Here is a 21536-nt window from a genome sequence, read left to right on the forward strand (position 1 = left end):
TCTTTGTTTCCAGATATTCTCCACTAAATTGAATCAAGGCACTTTAGATAAATGGCTGATTCCAGGACTGGCTCTGGGAAAAAACAAGATAACTGGAACATCTTGTGCCAGACAGCAAGAAAACATTCAAAGTATCATAGGGGTCACATCAAGGGACACAGATGCCAGCTTGAAGTGGCTCTCACCAGCCAAAAATGAGGTGATTTGAGCATCAAAATAAATGAGAATACTAATGAATTATAGCCCACTCAATAAAAAGCATAGAATGAGTTCATACTGATATAAATAAATGAATAAATTAAATGTTTGATAGTGAATAGGATATTTACATAATTTCAAAGACCCTCCCCACAAAAAAGACTGCAAAGACAGAAAGAGTAATTTTAGAGTGGAGAGAAGTCCTCTGTGGGTAGGGCTCCCCCGTGAAGTGACCAGAGTGAATGCCAGCAGTAATCACATGCCATCCAACAGGGTTCCATGAGAAGGACACCACATCTTTCACATGCTATTCCTACCCAAGATGCATGACCTGAATCTATTCACCAGGGAGCATCAGACACACCCACACAGACTGACATTCCACAAAATGCTGGCTGTCCCCGCCAAAAGTGTCATGAGGGTCCAGGAGAGACTGAGAAATGCTCCAGACTGAAGGACATCCAAGAGACAGGACAGCTAAACACAACAGTAGATGCTGAACTGGATCCCTTCACTGCAAAGGACGTTATTGGCACAAATGGGAACCCGTGAATGGGGTCTGAGGATTACACAGGAGTAATGTTGCAGGGTTCATGTCCTGACCCTAATAGTTTTACCATGATCACTAAGACCATGTCCTTATTTTAAGGAAGTAGACTCTACTGTATTCAGGGGTGACAGGGCATCGATTTAACAACTTACTTTGAAATGGCTCCGGAGGAAAAAAAAGTGATCTGTATTGAACTTGCAACTTTACAATAATGATCATACTAACTGCTAATTTGAATGTCTACTATGCACAATGCACTTTTTAGAACTCTGTTTCTGCCTTATAATAACCTTACAAAATCATCCTAATATCCCATTTCATAGATGAGAAAACTGAGGTTCCAAGAAGTCAAGCATCACGCACAAGGTCATTACTTCTTTCATTCTACAAGTATGGACTGTGTCTCTGGGGACTGTGCCAGACACTGGGAATATAGTGAGGAATAAAATAAGCATGTCCTTCTCCTGGTGAGGAATAAAATAAGCAGGAATTTTAAATCCAGAATGTGCTCTGAGCAAGAACCAGGGAAACAAGGAAATCATTCCTAGCAGGATGAGAGCTGTGAACGTACAAACACAAGGCTGTGGAGAAAGATAATATTGGGGAGCAGAGGATGAACTCAGTATGTGAGCCTTTATAGGTCTTGGTAGAATTTGGATTTTATTCTAAATCAATGGGAAATCATGGTCATGATTTGTGCATGGAAATGACATGATCTGATTTGGGTTTTTTGGGAGTGACTTTGTTTTGAGATGAAGTTTTGCTCTGTCGCCCAGGCTGGAGTGCAGTGGTGTGATCTTGGCTCGCTGCAACCTCCACCTCCCAGGTTCAAGCGATTCTCCTTCCTCAGCCACTCAAGTAGCTGGGATTAATTGCAGAGGTGTGGTACCATGTCCAACTAATTTTTGTATTTTTAGTAGAAACAGGGTTTCACTATGTTGGCTAGGCTGGTCTTGAACTCCTGAACTCAAGTGATCTGTCCGCCTCAGCTTCCCAAAGTGCTGATATTACACATGTTAGCCATCATGCCTGGCCCTGATTTATATTTTAAAGGAACTTCTTAGCTTCACAGAAGGATTGTCAGGGCAAGAAGAGACAATATGGGGGCCAATGAGCTGCTAAGCGGCAGAGCCAGTTTTCCCCACCCCCAGGTCTCTCTGGCCTCACTCTTTTGCCACTCCAGCAGGTCCCCTGAGTGTCCTCCCCCTCTCTCTACATTTATCTCATCTGGTTGCCCTAAGCAGGTCAGCATCGCCTGGAATTAACGCAGCCTATGTCGCCAGGAAAGCATCCCTCCAGTGATGATTGTAGAAGTTGCTAGGTAAATACAAATTTAGCAAAATGAGCCACTCCATAGTAGCCTCTGGGATTCCATATTGCAGAGAGATTGGGGGGCGGTGGCTGTAGGATTAAATAAGATCCGGGTTCTAAGGCCCAGGTATGTCAGTTAGCGAGAGACAGAGGTGAGAAGCATATGGGCTCCTTAAACTAGAGCTGATAATAATTCTCCCCATTTTTCTTGTTTGAATGTCTTCCTTTTTAAATCCCCCCACCCTAGAGTCTACACCAGCTTGTCCTACAGAACTTACTGTGATTATGGAAATATTCTATATCTATACTGTTCAATGTGATAGCCACTAGCCACATGAGGCTATTGAGGACTTAAAATGCAGCTGGTGCAACTGAGACTGAATTTTTCATTTTATTTAATTGTAATTAATTTGAATGTAAATAGCCCCATGTGGCTAGTGGCTACCACATTGGACAGCACAGGTCGGCACACTGGGGACAGAATGCTAAGACACAATCCACTGGAATGGACACCTTCACCCAGCTTCTCAGCTCTAAAGAGAAAGGCAGCCAGTGAAAGTAGCAAACCACAAACCCAAGGGTGACCTGACCTTTGCCATATGACCTTTGCCCCCTGGCCCCCAGGATAATTGCAGGGTTTACCACCCCTTTGTCCTGTCTAAATGATGCTGTTTCCTTTCAAAGATGCACGATTGTTTCAATGAGAACATACAATGCTAAATTGCATTTCTCTTTCTTCTCTCCTGACACAATTCTCCTTCTAATAAGATTTTCCCTGGCTAACCCCTGTTCGCAGCAACTATTCTAAAAAACCATCGTCTGATTGAGCTATGACATACACAAGGCAGGGGAGAGAGCTCGAAACACAAAGCCGGAGGGATATAGGTCTATTTTCTTACCTCCTTGGGGAGAGCCAGATAATATAATCAAGCCAAAGACTATTTTCCTAACACCTGCTGTGAGACCAGCTGACCGACATTTGCCATGGTCAGTCATAATGGATAATGCTGCCAGCAGAAGGCACCTTGGCAACGGGAAAGGCAGGCCCAGGTCCCACTCTTCTCTTGCAGGAACTTCTTTAGCCCTCAAAAATGAAAGCAGAGACCCATTTCTTGAGCAAAGACAAGCAGAATTTATTATCTAATATCAGATTGCATGAGGAGCTTTCAGCCCAACTCGTGATCTGAAAGCTCTTCACGTGGTGAGTGACAGGGACCCTTAGCGTAGGTTTTTCATTCTCTTATTCCTTATATTATCAAGTCATGGCCTCTTTAGCTCCAAAATGTAATTGAATCCATTTCTTTCTCACCACCTCCATCACTACCACCCTTCCTTGCCCAAGCACCCAGAGTATTGGCATCAGGTGATTACTCTCAGTCTCTCACCCACAGGAATGAAATAACCTCCTCCAAGCTCTCCTTGCTTCCATTCTTGCCCTTAACACCCACCTTTCACACACCACCCAGAGTAACCACACCAGATAGGATAGGCCACATTATGCTGCAATAACAAATAATCCCCAAAAGTCAGTGACTTATAACAACCAGGGTTTACGTCTTGTTTATGCTCCATTCAGCTGGGACATCTGCTCCAAGTCCCTGCTTGCAAGATTCAGCCACCACCTGCAACATTGGTGGTTGCCATGGCCCATAACAGAGGGAAAGAATTCTGGAGCATCTTGCATCAGCAATGCAATGCTCCAGCCTGGAGGTGACATCTATTATTTCCACTTGCAACTCACCAGATAGGACTAGTCACATGACCCTGCCCTATAACAAGAAGGCAGTAAGTGCAACCCTCTCCCATCCCCTGAATACGGAGAGAATGTTGAACTGGAGGGGATCTAAGAGATCATCAAGTTCAACCTGCTTGTTCCAGAAGCAAGGAAACTGAGGCCCAGAGAGGAGAGGGATTTATCCGCAGTCACACAGCAGGGTAAAATAAAAAAGCTTCTCTGCTCCAAATGTATGTGCAGTCACAGAGCAGGGAAAAACACAGAGCTTCATTCCAAATCCAAGTGTTCTTTCACTCATCCATTAAATATTTATAAAGGACCTACTATGTGCCAAGCATGGTTGGGAAGACAGAAATGATCACCCGGCCCCTGCTCCCCAAGCTCACAGCCTGGCCAGAGAGGTGGATAACTAAACAGGCATTTTCAGTCCCCTGTGAAACATGCTGGGTACGCATGGTGTCATACCACCACACAGAATTGAGTGGTTCTTCAGTGAATTCTGTTTTTTGGTTTTTGTTTTTTTGAGGCGGAGTTTTGCTCTTGTTGCCCAGGCTGGAGTACCTGCGCAATGGCATGATCTTGGCTCACTAAAATCTCTGCCTCCTGGGTTCAAGCAATTCTCCTGCCTCAGCCTCCCGAGTAGCTGGGATTACATGTGTCCACCACCACGCCTGGCTATTTTTTTTTTTTTTTTTTTTTAGTAGAGATGGGGTTTCACTATGCTGGGCAGGCTGGTCTCGAACTCCTGACCTTAGGTGATCTGCCCACCTCAGCCTCCCAAAGTGCTGAGTTTACAGGTGAGAACCACCACACCCAGCTGAATTCTGTTTCTTATAATAAGGTTACCATTTTTGCCAACAGGGCAGGGCTGAGCCGGGTTTCCCTTGATTTATAAAAATGAAGGAATGATGTGTTGTGTACTCTAGCATCATGGGACAGATTTCTACTAATTTCCTGAGTATGGGTGAGTCCACTTTCCTCTTAGGGGTAGGTGTTAGGGTGTAGAGGCAGCCATGTTGCATCCACCAGCAACCGTTGGTTGCAGGCAATGGATTGGCAGGAAATGTAATAGGTGCACAGTAAGTACTGAATGGATAAAAAAAGAATGGCGGCCTGGCACAGTGGCTCACATCTGTAATCCCAGCACTTTGGGAGGCCAAGGCAGGTGGATCACTTGGGGTCAGGCATTCGAGACCAGCCTGGCCAGCATGTTGAAGCCCCATCTCTACTAAAAATAGAAAAATTAGCTCACCGTGGTAGCACATGCCTGTAATCCCAACTACTAGGGAGGCTGAGGCAGGAGAATTGTTTGAACCCAGGGGGCGGAGGTTTCAGTGAGCCGAGATTGTGCCACTGCACTCTAGCCTAGGGGACACAGCAAGACTCCATCAAAAAACAAAACAAACAAAAAAACACAGAATGGAAGGAAAAGCTGAAACACCAGGCTCCAGAAAGGCAGGGGCAGGGCAGCTCAGGGAAGAGGAAGAGAAAGGTGTATTAAGTGGCAGGAACCAATGGAATACATATGGGATGTTTGCCTTGGCATTAGTGAACTCCAATCATTTTAAGTGTTTGTGCTCATGATCCAAATTCCTGGGAGATAGCCCCTGATTGGTCCAGCCCAGAGCCAATGCCCTGGTTTGCAGCAGATGCTCTCTCAGACTCCCACAACCAGCCCCCTGCACATGGGGGCAGTCCCCACTTCCAGCTTCCACCATCTGTGCTTCCTTGCCTGAGGGTGCTCTTGCCCACATTCTCAACTGAAAGAGTTCTAAGGAATCAGCATCCCCAGGAGCAGCCTTCAATCAACAACTCAGAGGATGGGACATGGTATATGAATACCCCACTCCCCATCTCCAATGGGAGAACCCTGAGGGGCACATTCTACACTGTCACCCTGAGCTCCTCAGTGGCATTAAACTACACTTGCCCACAGTGGTGATGGGCTTGATGATGCACATTTGACCACCTTCCTGCCCTTCCCTGTGTCAATTCTCTCCCCAACCCTGGTATCTGATATTGCCTCCCAAATAAACGACTTGCACTCAAGTCCTTGTTTTAGGATCTGCTTCCTAGGAGAGAGGTGGCGGGATACCCAAACTAAGACACGGTCCCTCTGATGCCACCTGTATTAGGGGAAGTAGAAGTGTCCTAGGATAAAGCAGAGATTCTGGTACCAAAATAAGAGAAATCCTGGCTGTGCAGAATGACAGAGTCACATAAATACTTGTCACACAGGGTCATTGTGGGGATGAAGTAGCATCTACTGCAGAGCGAGCCCTAACAGTTCACTCTGCCTCTCTGTTCCCCGAAGCATGTGTGAGGATGGCAGGTGAGTACTGGTTTCTAAAAGAAAATGCTGGAGTCTGTCAGCATGCCCCTGCCCTGCAACAAGCTGCCCCCAGTCCCCAGAGTCCCTGCATGCAGCAGCCTGACACGGCCCATCTTTGACTTTTCCTCCGGGGCCAGGCTGTGACAAAGGTCAGGAGGCCACGAAATTTCTCAGGGGAACAAATTTCCATTTCTGTAAACTTCATTTAAGCAGCTCTGTCCAGAGAAAATAAAAACAAAGGGTCACACTCCTTCCCCGATTTGGCACACTGTCCATTTTAATGGGGAGTCCACACCAGGAATGACAAGATGGTGAGTCCTGAGCACTGGCTAATCTAACATTTTACTTTACAGTTATTAGAATTATGAAAAGGCAGCATTTGTTGGATAGGCTGCCCTGGTTTCTTTTTTTATGCAACAGGATCTGGCTATGTTGCTCAGGCTGGAGTGCAGTGGTGCAGTCTCAGCTCACTGCAGCCTCCAACTCCTGAACTCAAGCCATCCTCCGACCTTGGCCTCCCCAGTAGCTGAGATGACAGGCACACACCACCATGCCCAGTTAATTTTTAAATCTTTCTTAGAGATTGGTCTTCACATGTTGCCCAGTCTGGTTTTGAACTCCTGGCCTCAAGCAATCCTCCTGCCTCGGCCTCCCAAAGTGCTGGGATTACAGGCATGAGCCACCACATCAGGACTGATATTTTATTCTTGAAAGGAAGATTTCACACTAGTAGCAGTCACCTCATAAACAAGAGAATTTTTTTCTGGCCTGGCAAATGCCTATTTCACCTCCTTAGGGACAATTTTCCTAGCCAGAAAGAAAGAGATTTAAAAGGTGGATTTTTTTTCTAAGCATCTTGAACAGAAGCCAGAGACCTGGAGTTCTCTCTGCTCTTGTCACAAGGAGAGGAGAGCAGGGATGGGAAGCCACACTGAGAGGCCTGAGGTACCTGTGTGGTTGCCAATCCCAGTTGGGCCAATTACTGTGTGTAACTTCAATGGTCTTCAGCTTCCCCACTTGTAAAATGAGGATACAAATAAAGTTGTCTGAGGATTGAATGAGAGCGTGAAGGCAAAGTGCCTCACATGTGGTAGGCATTCATTATTATGCAGAGTTTTCACATTTGGGGGTTATTTTGGCTTCAGACATTAGCATCTTCCTTGTTTTCTCTACAAGCCAACCAACACACTTGCTTCAGGGCCACCTCCCCTGGGAAGCCCTCACTGACTTGATTTCCTCAGCCTGCAATCATCTTGGTCACCTGTGAATCTCTGCACACTGCTTAAGGCTCAACTATAAACTCTCGATAAGTCTCTAGATTAGTCTTAATATAGGAGTTAAAAAGAAATTACTTAGGCAGATAGTGAGGGTACAGAAGTCCTCGGTAAGGTTTTCCTTTTAATGAAAAGCAGCCCCAAATCATTTTCCTTTCTAACAAAGAGCAGCCTGTAAAATCGAGCCGCAGACATAGAGGCCGGCAGTTGTGCCAATCATGTTCAAGATGGCGGCTCCATCTCCCCTTCTCTTTGTCAGCCACGTATACAGTAAGGAGCAGACAAGATGGCGCCAGCCAAGGGGAAGGTTCATTTGCACAGTAAGATTAGAGTAGGGTGGCCAGCCTTCCCCAAATGCTATGTAAATGTCACACCTGATCCAGCCAATCTGTGGGTCCTACCTAAATCAGACACCGCCTCCTCAAGCCTGACCATAAAATCTGGCAAACTCCACCACCGGCCGGTCTTTCCTTTCGGAAGCCCCTCCCTCTCACTAGAGAGCTGTTCTCCTTTCTCTTTCTTTTGCGTATTAAACCTCTGCTTCTAAACTCCTTATGTGTGTCAGTGTCCTAAATTTTCTTGGCGCAAGACAGTGAACACCCCGGGTATTTACCCCAGACAACGAAGTCGCTTCAGTCTTACCTCCCCAGCTAGACCAGAAGTGTCTCCAGCAGGGCTATGATCACGCTGGAGGTTCTAGGCAAAAATCTCTGTGCCTCTTTCAGCTTCTGGTGGCTCTGAGTCCTGTGGCTTGTGACTGCATCACTCTAATCTCTGTCTCCATCTTCACACGGCCTTCCCTCTTGTCTCTTATGAGGACGTTTATTTTTCAGGGCCCACCTCAGTAATCCAGGGTGATCTCATTTCAAGATCCTTAATTACACCTAGAAAGGCCCTTTTTTCTAATAAGGTTGTTTTGACAAATCCTAGGGGTTAGGACGTGGACATCCCCTTTTTTTCGCAGGGAAACACCATTCAGCCCCTATGGCTTCTCATAGTATCTTAAACCTTTCCATCACTCCTGTAACCCCAGCTGGCAATTTTATATTTATTTGTGAAACTATTTAGCAATGCCTATATCCTCAGGAAGCTGCAGATAACAAGAGGGCAAATTCCACATCTGTACTGCTCACCACTCTACCCCCAGCACACGGTAGGTACCTAGAATGTGTCTGTGGAACAGACAGACAGCTGGGCCCGGAGCTTCTGGAGAATGCTTCTTGTCAAGGACACCACGCAGGCAGCTACGAGCAAGGCCTTCAGTAAGCGACGTGCTCAAGACTTTACAGCCTCATAAATCCCATGGCTGGTGGCATGATTAGAACTGAGTAAAAATGCGAGCAATTTAATTTCCCAGTGCACAGCCTACAGAGCCTTGTAAACTTATCCCCTAAACCAATAGCCATAAACGTTTGATAAAACACCATGTGGCTTCCTGTTTCCCAGAAATATTTCCTGGGCCCAAGGAAGAAGCGACATCCAGCCCCGACTTGAGGTTACTTGAGCACTGTAATTAATGTTTGATAGAGGGCTTCCTAATGGCCTGAGCTCTTGGTGGCCATATCAATAATGATGACGTTCACCCAGCCAACCTGCTGATGAGTCCAGTCCAGAGAGAAAAGGAAAGAGGAAAATCTTAGAAGCAGGCTTCAAACACATTACAGGGTAAAGTTACGTGGCAGTGGATTTGTGCAATGCTCTGAGTTTTTCATCCCATATCCGTATCTTTGATCTCACTTGATCCCTGCATTGGGTCTGAGGGAAGAACAAAGAAGGAACTGCTAACTCTATTAAAGGGAAGAGGAAAAGTATAATAGCATCTGCCACAAAAGTAGCCAAGAAAGGGACCTTTCCCAACTCATGCAGCTCATAAAAGCCTCGGCACCTGAACCAGGATCTTGGGACCTCTGACTCCTCTCGCACCATTAGTGGTAGTAGTGGGAAAGATAATACCATGGCAACTCTGCCTACACAGCAGCAGGAAGGAGGGAGGCCAAGTTCCAAGAGGGCCTTCCTGACCATGAACATTCTATGACACTCAATCATCTTACCTGGTAAGCTCATAGATTGCAAAATCCTCCTCTTCTGCAAGGTTTAGGAGAAGAGAACTTGTTTTAGGATTAACTGTAATCCTGGCCAGATGGAAGAGTCACCTGGAACTCTTTTGTCCATGGTAGAGACCAGCGCTTCTCAAATTTCAACATGCACACACTCAGCTGGGGACCTTTTTCACGTGAAGGTTCTATTTCAGTAGGTCTGGGGCAGGGCGTGAAATTCTGCCTTTCTCACCAGCTCCCAGGTGATCCTCATGCTCCTGGTCTCTAGACCATAAATGAGTGATGAGTGGTGGACAATCTGTACTAGGATGCTACAGACTTGGTAGCATCATGGTTGGGTAAAAGCCCTTCTTCTGTAGCACGGGTTTGAGCCACTCAGAGAAGAACTGTTGATACGGAAGTTGATACACTGTTGATACAGTGCCCTCCTCCCCTAGATGTTTCATACTCAGGGACTTTGGGCAAATGGCCCCCATCTTCTCAAGCTTCAATTTTCTCATCTGTAAAATGCAGAGTTGGGCAGAAGATGCATAAGATCTGAGCTTTTGTCTGGCCCTAACATCCCAGGACTGTAGAAATGAAAACCATAGAGAGCCCCTGAGCTACTTCATAAGATCCATCCATAAGATCCCAGCCTGGCCCTGAAGGCAGACATCCATTCTTCACATCTGCTCAGCGCCCACTCCCCATTCCTCTGGCTTTGGGGCCCCATTTCCTGTGCAGCGCCTCTGCCTCTCTTACTTGGTGATGTTTGGATGGGGCTAATCCTCCTCTCAACTCCAAGGTGAGCGCATGTCCCAAGAATAGTCAATCAGAGTGGTTCAGGGGTGAGCATGTGACTCAAGCTAAGTCAATGAAATTCAGCCATGAGACTTTTGCTAGAACATCTGCAGAGAAAGTGCTCCCTTTCTGCCAGCGTTGCTGAGATGGTAGGATAAACGTCTGATCCAACTGGTGGTCATCTTCACCATCATGTGGGGAGAGGCTGCCTGAGAGCACAGGTCAACCTAGAAGAAAGCAGAGATCAGAGACAAAGAGACTGAGTCACAATGCCATCTGTTGGACACCTGGATTCAGCCATGCCTGAAGCCAGCCCCCTAGATTTTTTCAGCCCCTTGAGCCAGAAAATTATCTTACTTCAGCCAATTTGAGCTGAGTTTCCAGGGCTTTCAGTCAAAATAATTCTGATTCACACACTCTGGATTCTGTCCCTAAAATGAAGACAGGAAATTAGAGGCAAATCTCCTTTTACGCTCAGACACACAAGGACATTATTGGCTTCAATAAATTCCAGAATGTCAGGGCTGGCAGAGGCACCTCATTGTACAGAGGAAGAAACAGTGGCCAAGAGAGTGACCTTCCCATGAATGCTCAACACAGGGGCCAAACCAGGACTTATAACCCACGTCAGATTTCTTTTCCTTACATGCAGGCAACAAACATATCCAGGTAGATGACCTGACTTAAGGGAAAATAGTACTCCCCAAACACCTACCAGACCAAAATGACCTCCCCACTTCTCATCACACTACCTGAAATGCCACCATTAGAGACCTATCCCACACTTTCTGCTGCCTCCAAGATGCGTCAAACAAACGTAGAAACCCAGGGAGGGAATTTACTGTTTAAGCTTATTTATAGAATTATACAGTAAGAGTTGCTGTGAGTTATCACTGGGTAACTTTACAGATGGGGAAACTGAGGCTAGGAAAGGAAATGTGACTGGTCTTTCCACTTTCACGGAGAGATCTGTCTACAGTGGTCTGAAAGCAAAGCTGCCATGCTGCTATGGTCTCAATGGTTATGTTCCCCCAAAATTCATATGTTGAAACTCTCACCCATGAGGTGATGACATTAGGAGGTAGGGTGTTTGGGAGGTGAGTAGGTCACGGAAGAGGAGCCCTCATGAATAGGATTATGCACCCTTATAAAACAGCACGGAGGCCATGCAGTGGCTCACGCCTGTAATCCCAGCATTTTGGGAGGCTGAGGTGGGCAGATCACTCAAGGTCAGGAGTTCAAGATCAGGCTGGCCAGCACGGTGAAATCCCGTCTCTACTAAAAATACAAAGATTAGCTGGTCTTGGTGGTGGGTGCCTGTAATCCCAGCTACTCAGAAGGTTGAGGCAGGAAAATTGCTTGAACCCAGGAGGCAGAGGTTGCAGTGAGCCAAGATTGCGCCACTGCACTCCAGCCTGCGCGACAAAGGGAGACTCCATCTCAAATAAAAAATAAATAAATAAATAAATAAATAAGCAAGCAAGCACTGAGAGATCCCTTGCCCCTTCCTCCATGTGAGGACACAACTAGAAGGCACCATCATCTATGAACCCTCACCAGAAAACAAGTCTGCCCATGCCATGATCGTGGACTTTTCAGCCCACAGAACTGTGAGAAATAACTTTCTGTTGTTTACAAGCCACCTAGTTTATGGTATTTTTTTCTAGCATCCTGGCTAAGATGTGTCTTTGGGAATGACATCCAAGGAGAAGAGGAAGGTGGGAAGAGCCCAGGGTCAAAGGATGCTGACTTTTTGTTTTTTTTTAAGTTTCACTCTTGTTGCCCAGACTGGAGTGCAATGGTGCGATCTTGGCTCACTGCAACCTGTCTCCCAGGTTCAAGTGATTCTCCTGCCTCAGCTTCCTGAGTAGCTGGGATTAGAGGCATGTGCCACCTCGCCTGGCTAATTTTATATTTTTTAGTAGAGATGGTGTTTCTCCATGTTGGTCAGTCTGGTCTTGAACTCCCGACCTCAAGTGATCCGCCTGCCTCAGCCTCCCAAAGTGCTGGGATTACAGGCGTGAGCCACTGCGCCTGGCTAGGATGCTGACTTCTCTAATTTACCTGGCCGATGGGCCAGCTGGGAGCACATGGATCTCAAATCTGACCAGGACACAGGCTCTAGAACAAACTCAGCTTCCTTTAAGAGTCTAGAGAACTGGCAAGCTCTGTTTACTCTTTCTCTGTGGTGAGAAGGGAGGAGAACCTCATATTTGCCCTGAAGATAACAGTTGTTGACATCTCTTTATATTATTAGAGAAAATGCCCAGCCAAGAAATAAACCATCAGTTTTATTTACAGTATATTTCCCAGAACTCAGAGAAACATTGTGCTTTTTTACGTAGGCCTAAAACCAAAGTGTAATTTATAACAATACATCAAACTTTACAGTACATAAAACTCTCCCTACCTTATAAAAACATACAAAGAATTGCTTACTCTTTACATAAATTACTTAAGAACATGGTGGGTTTGCACATGTTGAAAGAATTCCCATTAGGGGGAAGATCTGTTGCCACCAGTGGCAATCTTTGCAGTGGTTTAGGGAACAGTGAGAATGGGAAACACAGAAATTGTAACAAAGTACTCTATGGGAAAGAAACTCATCCCAGAACCCTTGGAGTAGAGCATGTTCTTCTAACCATGAAATTAGTCACTTCCTTATTGAACTTCAGCCTTTCAAGCTCTACAATAAAACCAAGGACAATATTTTAAACTAGGGCTCCTAACCACCAGGCCGTGGACTGGGACCAGTATCAGTCTGTGGCCTGTTAGGAACCAGGCTGCACAGCAGGAGGTAAGTGGTGGGTGAGCCAGCATTACTGCCTGGGTTCCACCACCTGTCAGACCAGCGGCGGCATTACATTCTCACAGGAGCGTGAACCCTATTGTGAACTGTGCATGCAAGGGATCTAGGTTGTGTATGCCTTCATCCTGAAACCATGCCCACCCACAACCCCACGCACCATCCGTGGAAAAATTGTCTCCCACAAAACCAGTCCCTGGTGCCAAAAAGGTTGGGGACCACTGTTGTACATACACAGCCTAAGGGCAAGAATCATATCTAGTTTCACTCACTGTTGTAGACACATAGTAAGTGTTCAATAAATACGGGTTGAAGAGAGAGGTGGGGAGGAGGGAGGAGGAAAGAGGGGGTGGCATACAGAATGCAAATGTATCAGTTATCTACCACCACAATAATACTGTGTAACAAACTACCTCCAAAGGCTCAACTTCAAACTATTCCTTTTATTACTGCTCACAAGTGGGCAGGCTGCCTGGCAGTTCTTCCAGCCCCAGCTGAGCTCACCCACATGTCTGGAGGTCAGCTGGTTGTTGGCTGATGGCCTCAGTTGGGTCAACCAGACTCTCTCCCATCTGTCTCTCTTCCACGCATGTCTTTCCTATTCCCCCAGCAAGCTAGTCTGGACACGTTTTCCAGCTAGCCTGGGCATGTTCTCATGGTGGCTGCAGAGATCCAAGCAAGCAAGTGGAAATACACAAGCACTTTCTCCAACCTCTGCTTGCATTATGTTTGCTAAATGCCATTGGCCAAAGCAAGTCACATGCTCAAGCCCAGAGCCAGAATAGGGGGCTAGGGGATTAAGAGTTATAAGACAAAGGGCATAGCTACAGGGAGAAATTAACTGGAGTTGTTAACACAACCAGCCTACCACAATAATGATACCCAATTCCCAACACCCCCCGCCCTCACCCCAAGCCCGACTCTACATTCGGTTATCTAAAGCCCATGCAAAAAGGATAGAAAACAAGATTCTACTGACTCCTTTCTCCATGTGGGAAAAGTGGGAGCTCAAAGTCAGGCTCTTCAATTAGAGTCATATTTATTTAAACCAGCAGTTGCAAATCTTAATACCTGCAGGGAATAGGCAGGTAATAAATTACTGAATCAGACCAGGCAAGGAACAGAGGGCACCAAGAAACACTTCCCCTCTCTCCCCAGGGGTGGTAGCTACACAGCTCAGACCAATAGACACCTCACAAGAACGCAGGCCCAAGCTGCCACCTCATCTAATTACTTCAAGAGAAGCTGAAAATAGGCATTTTTCAGTGAAATCATATTTAAAAGGTAGCCACTAATTAAAAAATAAATAAGCATAAGCCAAGTGTGGTAGTTCATGCCTGTAATCCCAGCACTTTGGGAGGCCAAGGCAGGTACATTGCTTAAGGCCGGGAATTTAAGACCAGCCTGGGCAACATGACAAAACTCTGTCTCTAAAAAAAATACAAAAATTAGCCAGGCGTGGTGGTACACACCTGTAGTCCCAGCTACTCGTGAGGCTGAGGTGGGAGGATGGCATCAGTCGAGAAAACAAAGGTTGCAGTGAGTCATGATCCCACCACTGCACTGCAGCCTGGGCAACAGAGTCAGTCCAGGTCCAAAAAAATATATCCATGAGGCAGAGCCAGTATTTAGGGCTGAGTGTACTAGCTCTGATTTTAAATACTGCATTTGGGATCTTGGACCCTGTCTTGAGCGTTATTGATTTTGCTTCACCATGGATGACAGAAAATGAAGGCAGGAACTGTGTCTGTCTTGTTTAGCACTCTGTTCCCAGCCTAGCACAGTGCCTGGCATATATTGGTTGGAAGAAAGGAAAAAAGAAGGGAGGAAGAGAGGGTACAGGGGTAGAAGGGGAGGGGAGAAATTAACATTTATGGAGTATCTATTTGCATTAGGAAGCATTTTGCACACATGCTTTTGATTGAATTGCGTTATCAGCAAAATTCTTCTGTTGAAGCCCTAACACCCAATGTGACTGCATTTGGAGATGGGGCCTTTAAGGAAGTAATTAAGGTTAAAAGAGATCATAAGAGTGAAGCCCTAATCTAATAGGACCAGTGTCCTTATAAGAAGAAAGAGAGATACCTGATGATATGGTTTGGCTGTGTCCCCACCCAAATCTCATCTTGAATTGTAACTCCCATAATTCTTATGTCTTGTGGTAGGGACCCGATGGGAGATAACTGAATCATGGGGGTGCTTTCCCCCCTACTGTTATTGTGATAGAGAATAAGTCTCATGAGATCTGATGATTTCATAAGGGGTTTCCCCTTTCACTTGGTTCTCATTCTCTCTTGCCTGCTGCCATGTAAGACATGCCTTTCACCTTCTGCCATGATTGTGAGGCCTCCCCAGCCACGTGGAACTGTGAATCTATTAAACCTCTTTCCTTTATAAATTACCCAGTCTTGGGTATGTCTTTATCAGCAGCTTGAGAACGGACTAATACACCAGAGATCGCTTCCCCTCCCCATGTGCACACAAAGGAAAGGTCGTGTGAGACATGGCGAGAAGACAGCCATCTGCAAAACCAAGGAGGCAAGCCTCATGGGAAACCTATCCTCTCAGCACCTTGATACTGGACGTCCCAGGCTCCAGACTGTGAGAAGACAAATTTCTGTTGTTTAAGCCACCTCCAGACTGTGAGAAGATAAATTTCTGTTGTTTATCCCTGACACATAGTAAGTGTTCAATAAATATGGATTGGAGAGAGAGGTGGGGAGGAGGGAGGAGGAAAGAGGGGGTGGCATACAGAATGCAAATGTATCAGTTATCTACCACCACGATAATACTGTGTAACAAGGTTACCTTTTCTGGATGTCCTACCATCAACCCCAGTGTGCATTTACCTTCAACAACCAGCTCCCAGAGTCTTCTTTGAAACACTGTCCTTGGCCACTGGTGGCTCTCCACTGGCACCTACAGAAGGCCAGAAGTGCCTGAGCATTTCTCCCAGGCAGCGCTTATCCAATGAGTGATGGGTGCACATGTAAGAAATCCAGCTCCCTTTGCTAAGCATGGGCTAACTCTGAGATGTAACTCACACCCCAAGGTGTCTCCTGTGGAATCAGGCTGAGGCTGCCTTTCATAGGATTTTGAGATTGCATGCTACTTGGTTTCCTCCTCTTTCCTGCCCTACTTCCACCACTCCCTGACCTATCTTCCATGGAACACATAAATCCTTGCCTCAGGGTCTTCTTCTGAGAAACCAACCCAAAACCAAGTTCCTTTGAAGACTTATGCCCCAAAACAAGGCTGGTTTTCTGCCCAGGGTCCTGGTACAATGGGAGGAAGGCAGAGCTCAGAGCCTAACAAAAGATCACAAACTCTGGGGAGGACCCAAAGGAAGCAGATCTCCTGTAACATCTGGGAGATTAGCGGGAATGGAGAACCTTGTGGCAATGGAGGAGGATAAGAGGATGAAGCCCTTTGGCCTTCTTTGGCATTATTATTGTTACACAATTTATATATGTTCAGTGTACAACAATCTCTCAAGGCAGATATTTTTAAAAAGATATCCCAAAGATAAAGTAAGCAGTCAACATATTGAAGAAAAGACTCCCTATTCAATAAATGCTGCTGGGATAACTGGCTATTACAGCAGAAGAATAAAACTGGACCCCTTCCTTTCACCATATACAAAAATTAACTAGAGATGGATCAAAGATTTAATGTAATACCTCAAACTATAAAAAAGAACTTTTAAGCTGGAGGCATCACATTACCTGACTTCAAATTATACTTTAAGGCTACAGTAACCAAAACAGCATGGTACTGATATAAAAATAGGCATACAAACCAATGGAACAGAATAGAGAACCCAGAAATAAAACTGCATACCCACAACCATCTGATCTTTGACAAAGTCAACAAAAATAAGCAATAAGGAAAGGACTCCCTATTCAATAAATGCTGCTGGGATAATTGGCTATTCATATGCAGAAGAACAAAACTGAACCCCTTCCTTTCACCACATACAAAACTTAACTAAAGATGGATCAAAGATTTTTTTTTCTTTTGAGACAGAGTCTCACTGTCACCCAGGCTGGGGTGCAGTGACATGATCTCCATTCACTGAAAGCTCCACCTCCCAGGTTCAAGTGATTCTTGTGCCTCAGCCTCCTGAGTAGCTGCAATTACAGATGTGCACCACCATGCCCAGCTAATTTTTGTATTTTTAGTATAATAAAAAAATTCTCAACAAACATAAAAAAATGCTCAACATCCCTAATCATCAGTGAAATGCAAATCAAAACCATCTCACACCAGTCAGAGTTGTTATTACTAAAAAGCCAAAGAGTAACAGATGTTGGTGGGGCTGTGGGGAAAAGGGAATGCTTACACACTGTTGGTAGGAATGTAAGTTAGTTCAACCACTGTGTAAAGTAGTTTGGAGATTTCTCAAAGAAGTTAAACAGAACCACCATTTGACCCATTCTTATTACCGGGTATAAAACCAAAGAAAAATAAATCATTCTGCCAAAGAGACACATGCACTTGTATGTTCATCACACCACTATTCATAATAGCAAAGACATGGAATCAACCTAGATGCTCATCTACGGTGGACTGGATAAAGAAAATGTGGGCCGGGCGCGGTGGCTCACGCCTGTAATCCCAGCACTTTGGGAGGCCGAGGCGGGCAGATCACGAGGTCAGGAGATCGAGACCATCCTGGCTAACACGGTGAAACCCTATCTCTACTAAAAATACAAAAAATTAGCCGAGTGTGGTGGCAGGCGCCTGTAGTTCTAGCTACTCGGGAGGCTGAGGCAGGAGAATGGCATGAACCCGGGTGGCGGAGCTTGCAGTGAGCCAAGATCATGCCACTGCACTTCAGCCTGGGAGACAGCAAGACTCCGTCTCAAAAAAAAAAAAAATGTGGCCAGGCACATCAGGCGCATTGGCTCAGCCTGGACCTGGCAACTCATGCCTGTAATCCCAGCACTTTGGGAGGCCAGAATGGGTGCATCACTTGAGCTGAGGAGTTCAAGACCAGTCTGGGTGACATGGTGAAACCCTGCTTCTACAAAAACTACAAAAATTAGCCAGGCATGGTGGCGCATGCCTGTAGTCCCAGCTACTCAGGTGGGTGAGGTGGGAGAATCACCTGAGCCTGGGAGGTCGAGGCTGCAGTGAAACAAGATCATGCCGCTGCACTCCAGCCTGGGCGACAGAACAAGACCCTGTCTCACGAGCAAGAAGAAAGAAAAGGAAAGAGAAGGAAGGAAGAGAAGGATGGAAAGAGAAGGGAAGGAGGGAAGGAGGGAGGAGGGAGGGAGGTAGAGAGAAGAAAAGAAAATGTGACACATATATACCATGGAATACTACACAACCATAAAAAAGAACAAAATCATGTCCTTTGCAGCAACATGGATGCAGCTGGAGGCCATTATCCTAAGCAAACTAATGCAGGAACAGACAAGTATTGTATGTTCTTACTTGCAAAGGGGAGCTAAACATTGGGTACACATCAACATAAAGATGGCGATAATAGACACTGGGGACTACCAGATGGAGGGAGGGAGGGAGGGAGGGAGAAGGGCAAAGATTGAAAAACTGTTAGGTACCATGCTCACTACCTAGGTGACGACATCAATCATACCCCAAACCTCAGCATCACGCAATATACCAATGTAACAAACCTGCACATGTACCACCTGAATCTAAAATAAAAGTTGAAATTAATTTTTAAAAAGAGCTTTTACAATTCATAACAAAAATTGCAGAAATCTAACAGAAGAAAAAAAGTCGAGGGAAAGACATTAATAGGCAATTTCAGAAGCATAAAAATGGCCTCTAAACTAGTCATCAAAAATCTACAAATTAAAACTGTGAAGTGCTTTTTCCCTCATTCATGTGTCAAAATTTAAAGGTTAATAATATTCAACATTGGGGAACTCGTGGAACGCAAATTCCTGCAGCAGCTTTGTAGGGCAATTTGGCAATCGCTATCAAACTAGTAAACGGGCAAACCCTTCAATTCAGCAATGACACTTCAGGGAATTTATTCTCCAGAATAATTTTCACAACCTAAAAAGTTTTAGGTACGCCGGGTGTGATGGCTCATGCCTGTAATCCCAGTACTTTGGGAGTCCAAGGCAGGTGGATCACCCGAGGTCAGGAGTTTGAGACCAGCCTGGCCGACATGGCGAAACCCCTTCTCAACTAAAAATACAAAAATTAGCCAGACATGATGGCGGGTGCCTGTAATCCCAGCTACTCGGGAGGCTGAGGCACGAGAATCGCTTGACCCTGAGAGGCAGAGGTTTCAGTGAGCAGAGGTCATGTCACTGTACTCCAGCCTGGGCAACACAGCAAGACTCCGTCTTAAAAAAAAAAAAAAAAAGTTTTAGGTACAAAGATGTGCATTGCATCACCATTCATAATCATGAAAATTGGAAACTGTTTCACTGAAAGCAGTGTCTTTCCTGTGGGTCATTGATTTAGGAACATGCTCTCAGGGAGCAGGAATGAGGGCATGAAGCGGGAAGAGGGAAGAGCCAACACAAGCATGAAATATCCAGTTGGCCACTACCACCTGTAATTGGGTGCCCCATCTATGGAATCTTTCAAAGAGTTTGTGAAATGCATGTCAGAACCATCCATCTGAGGGGAGCAGGGGAAATACAACTATCCATCACCTCCTGTCTCCTATTGGTCAGGACCACCCAAGGGGCAATGGCTCCCTCTAGCTTCAAGGTAGCAAGTGTAGAGGTTGCAATCAGATTCCCAATAGAATTCCACATTGTAGCATCTGAGAAGCACTATTGAGGGGGCAACTGAACTGAAGCCTGCTCAGAACTGTTCAGCACAGCCGTAGCTAGGGTAAGAATTATGACTTCATATCATGCACCAGAGTAACTTGGCCTTCCATGATGACTAACTTTGATGGAGGAACTGGCCATAGTCCATAGTTGTCCTTATCTCTCTGATGGCTTGTCAGTGAAGAAGCTACCTCCTATGAACAAAGGCCCTTGTCATGGAAGGATCTACTCAGCTGAAAAACACAATGCCTGCTGGTGGCTTCTCCTCTCCATAGAGGGGCAGAATCTTTCTCTCCTGCATTGAGGTCCAATGTGCTCCACTGTCTTAGGTGATTAGGATTATAACTATGCCGCTGTATCACTCCTTTTCTTTTCTCCAAATGGGCTTCTTTTATACCATCACCTCTTCCACTCAAGTTTCTCTCATTTCCTTGAACTACTGCAGAATGAGATGTAATCTTAGGTTTTTCCCCTTCCACTCACCCTAAAACAAGCATAAAAGTCTTCTCAATGCCTTTGTGCTTGCTAATACCCCTAGGAGGAACTGTAGTGGACACTGTGATCATGGTCTTCCCAGTAGGCTCTTTCCTTGGGAGTTGCCCTCTTTATTCTATGTGCTTCTAGTGGAGCTGTCAATCATAGCTTCTATAGCAACAGGTATGGTCTATTAGAGAACCCTACCCTCCAGGCCAGATTGGTTCAGAGGTAGGCATGTGACTCAAGCAGGACCAATCAGAGTTCTTCCCTAGTAATCCTCTGCTGGAGCCATGGAGAAGACTATATTTTGCCTCTGGGGTCATAATGTTGGAATTGGGGTCTGCCAGCCACATGTTTCTGCCACTCAAGAGACATCTTAAATAATAAAATCAACACATAAACAGAGCCAAGACATGGAGAAAGAGTCCCCAGTACATTGTTTGATCCGTGACTTCTGTTGTGCCTATCAATATCTTCATGCCTATCCTCTTAGATACACAAACCAATAAAAACACTTTAGGAGCTTTAGCTAGTTTGGCTGAATTTTGGTCATTTGCAACAAAAAAGTTAAACAAAAATAGATTGGGGAATTGGGGTAATGGAAAGAAGGTGAACAAGATTTCAGGACCTCTTCAAAGACCTAGACAATGTCTTTCTCTGATCTTCACAGACATATACATGGAGCTGGATCTGAAATCCTGCCTTATTCAGCTCAGCCCTTCGGTCAAGTCTTGAAAGGAAGTCCCCTTTCCATTTTCATCTGTGAAAGTAAAATTCATCATCTTACTTTTTCCTACTTTCTTGTAATGGAGAAGAAAAAAATATGAATACAATATCATGGTGGATTCCCTAAGGACTCAAGTGAAATGACTGATATCTTACATGAAGCTCTTTGTCTTCTAGCTTCATACCCTAATACTATCTTAGGGATTTCCCTAGAAATGTATCCATTAATTTTATGAGTACTGTACTGGCTTCAAGAATGGCGTTGATCAGATTTCATCAAAAATAGCAATTATTATAGCAGCTAATATTTATTGAACATTTACTATGTATCAGGAACTATGCTAAGCATTATCACACTTGTCATAGCAACATTCGTAGCAAGTACCATTATTATTCCAGCAGTAGCATTCTATGGGATTGCCTGCCGAGTGCTCCCTTCTTCTCCCCCAGTCTTATGTCTACAACAGGAGCAGCCATGTTACAATGTAATCCCACCCCGTGGCCACAGCTGGTTGGTTCAAAG

General features: G+C 45.3%; 1 long non-coding RNA gene across 1 annotated transcript in view; it reads right to left on the bottom strand.

Moving 5' to 3' along the window:
• Positions 1–21536, bottom strand: part of LOC107001006 (uncharacterized) — a 77017-nt gene that overhangs the window by 26634 nt on the left and 28847 nt on the right. The window contains exon 2 of the long non-coding RNA XR_013401322.1: positions 9452–10464. This is a non-coding gene — a long non-coding RNA (uncharacterized LOC107001006). The remainder of the gene's footprint in view (positions 1–9451; positions 10465–21536) is intronic.

The sequence above is a fragment of the Macaca mulatta genome, chromosome 11, assembly GCF_049350105.2.
Source record: "Macaca mulatta isolate MMU2019108-1 chromosome 11, T2T-MMU8v2.0, whole genome shotgun sequence".
Classification (NCBI taxonomy): Eukaryota; Metazoa; Chordata; class Mammalia; order Primates; family Cercopithecidae; genus Macaca; species Macaca mulatta.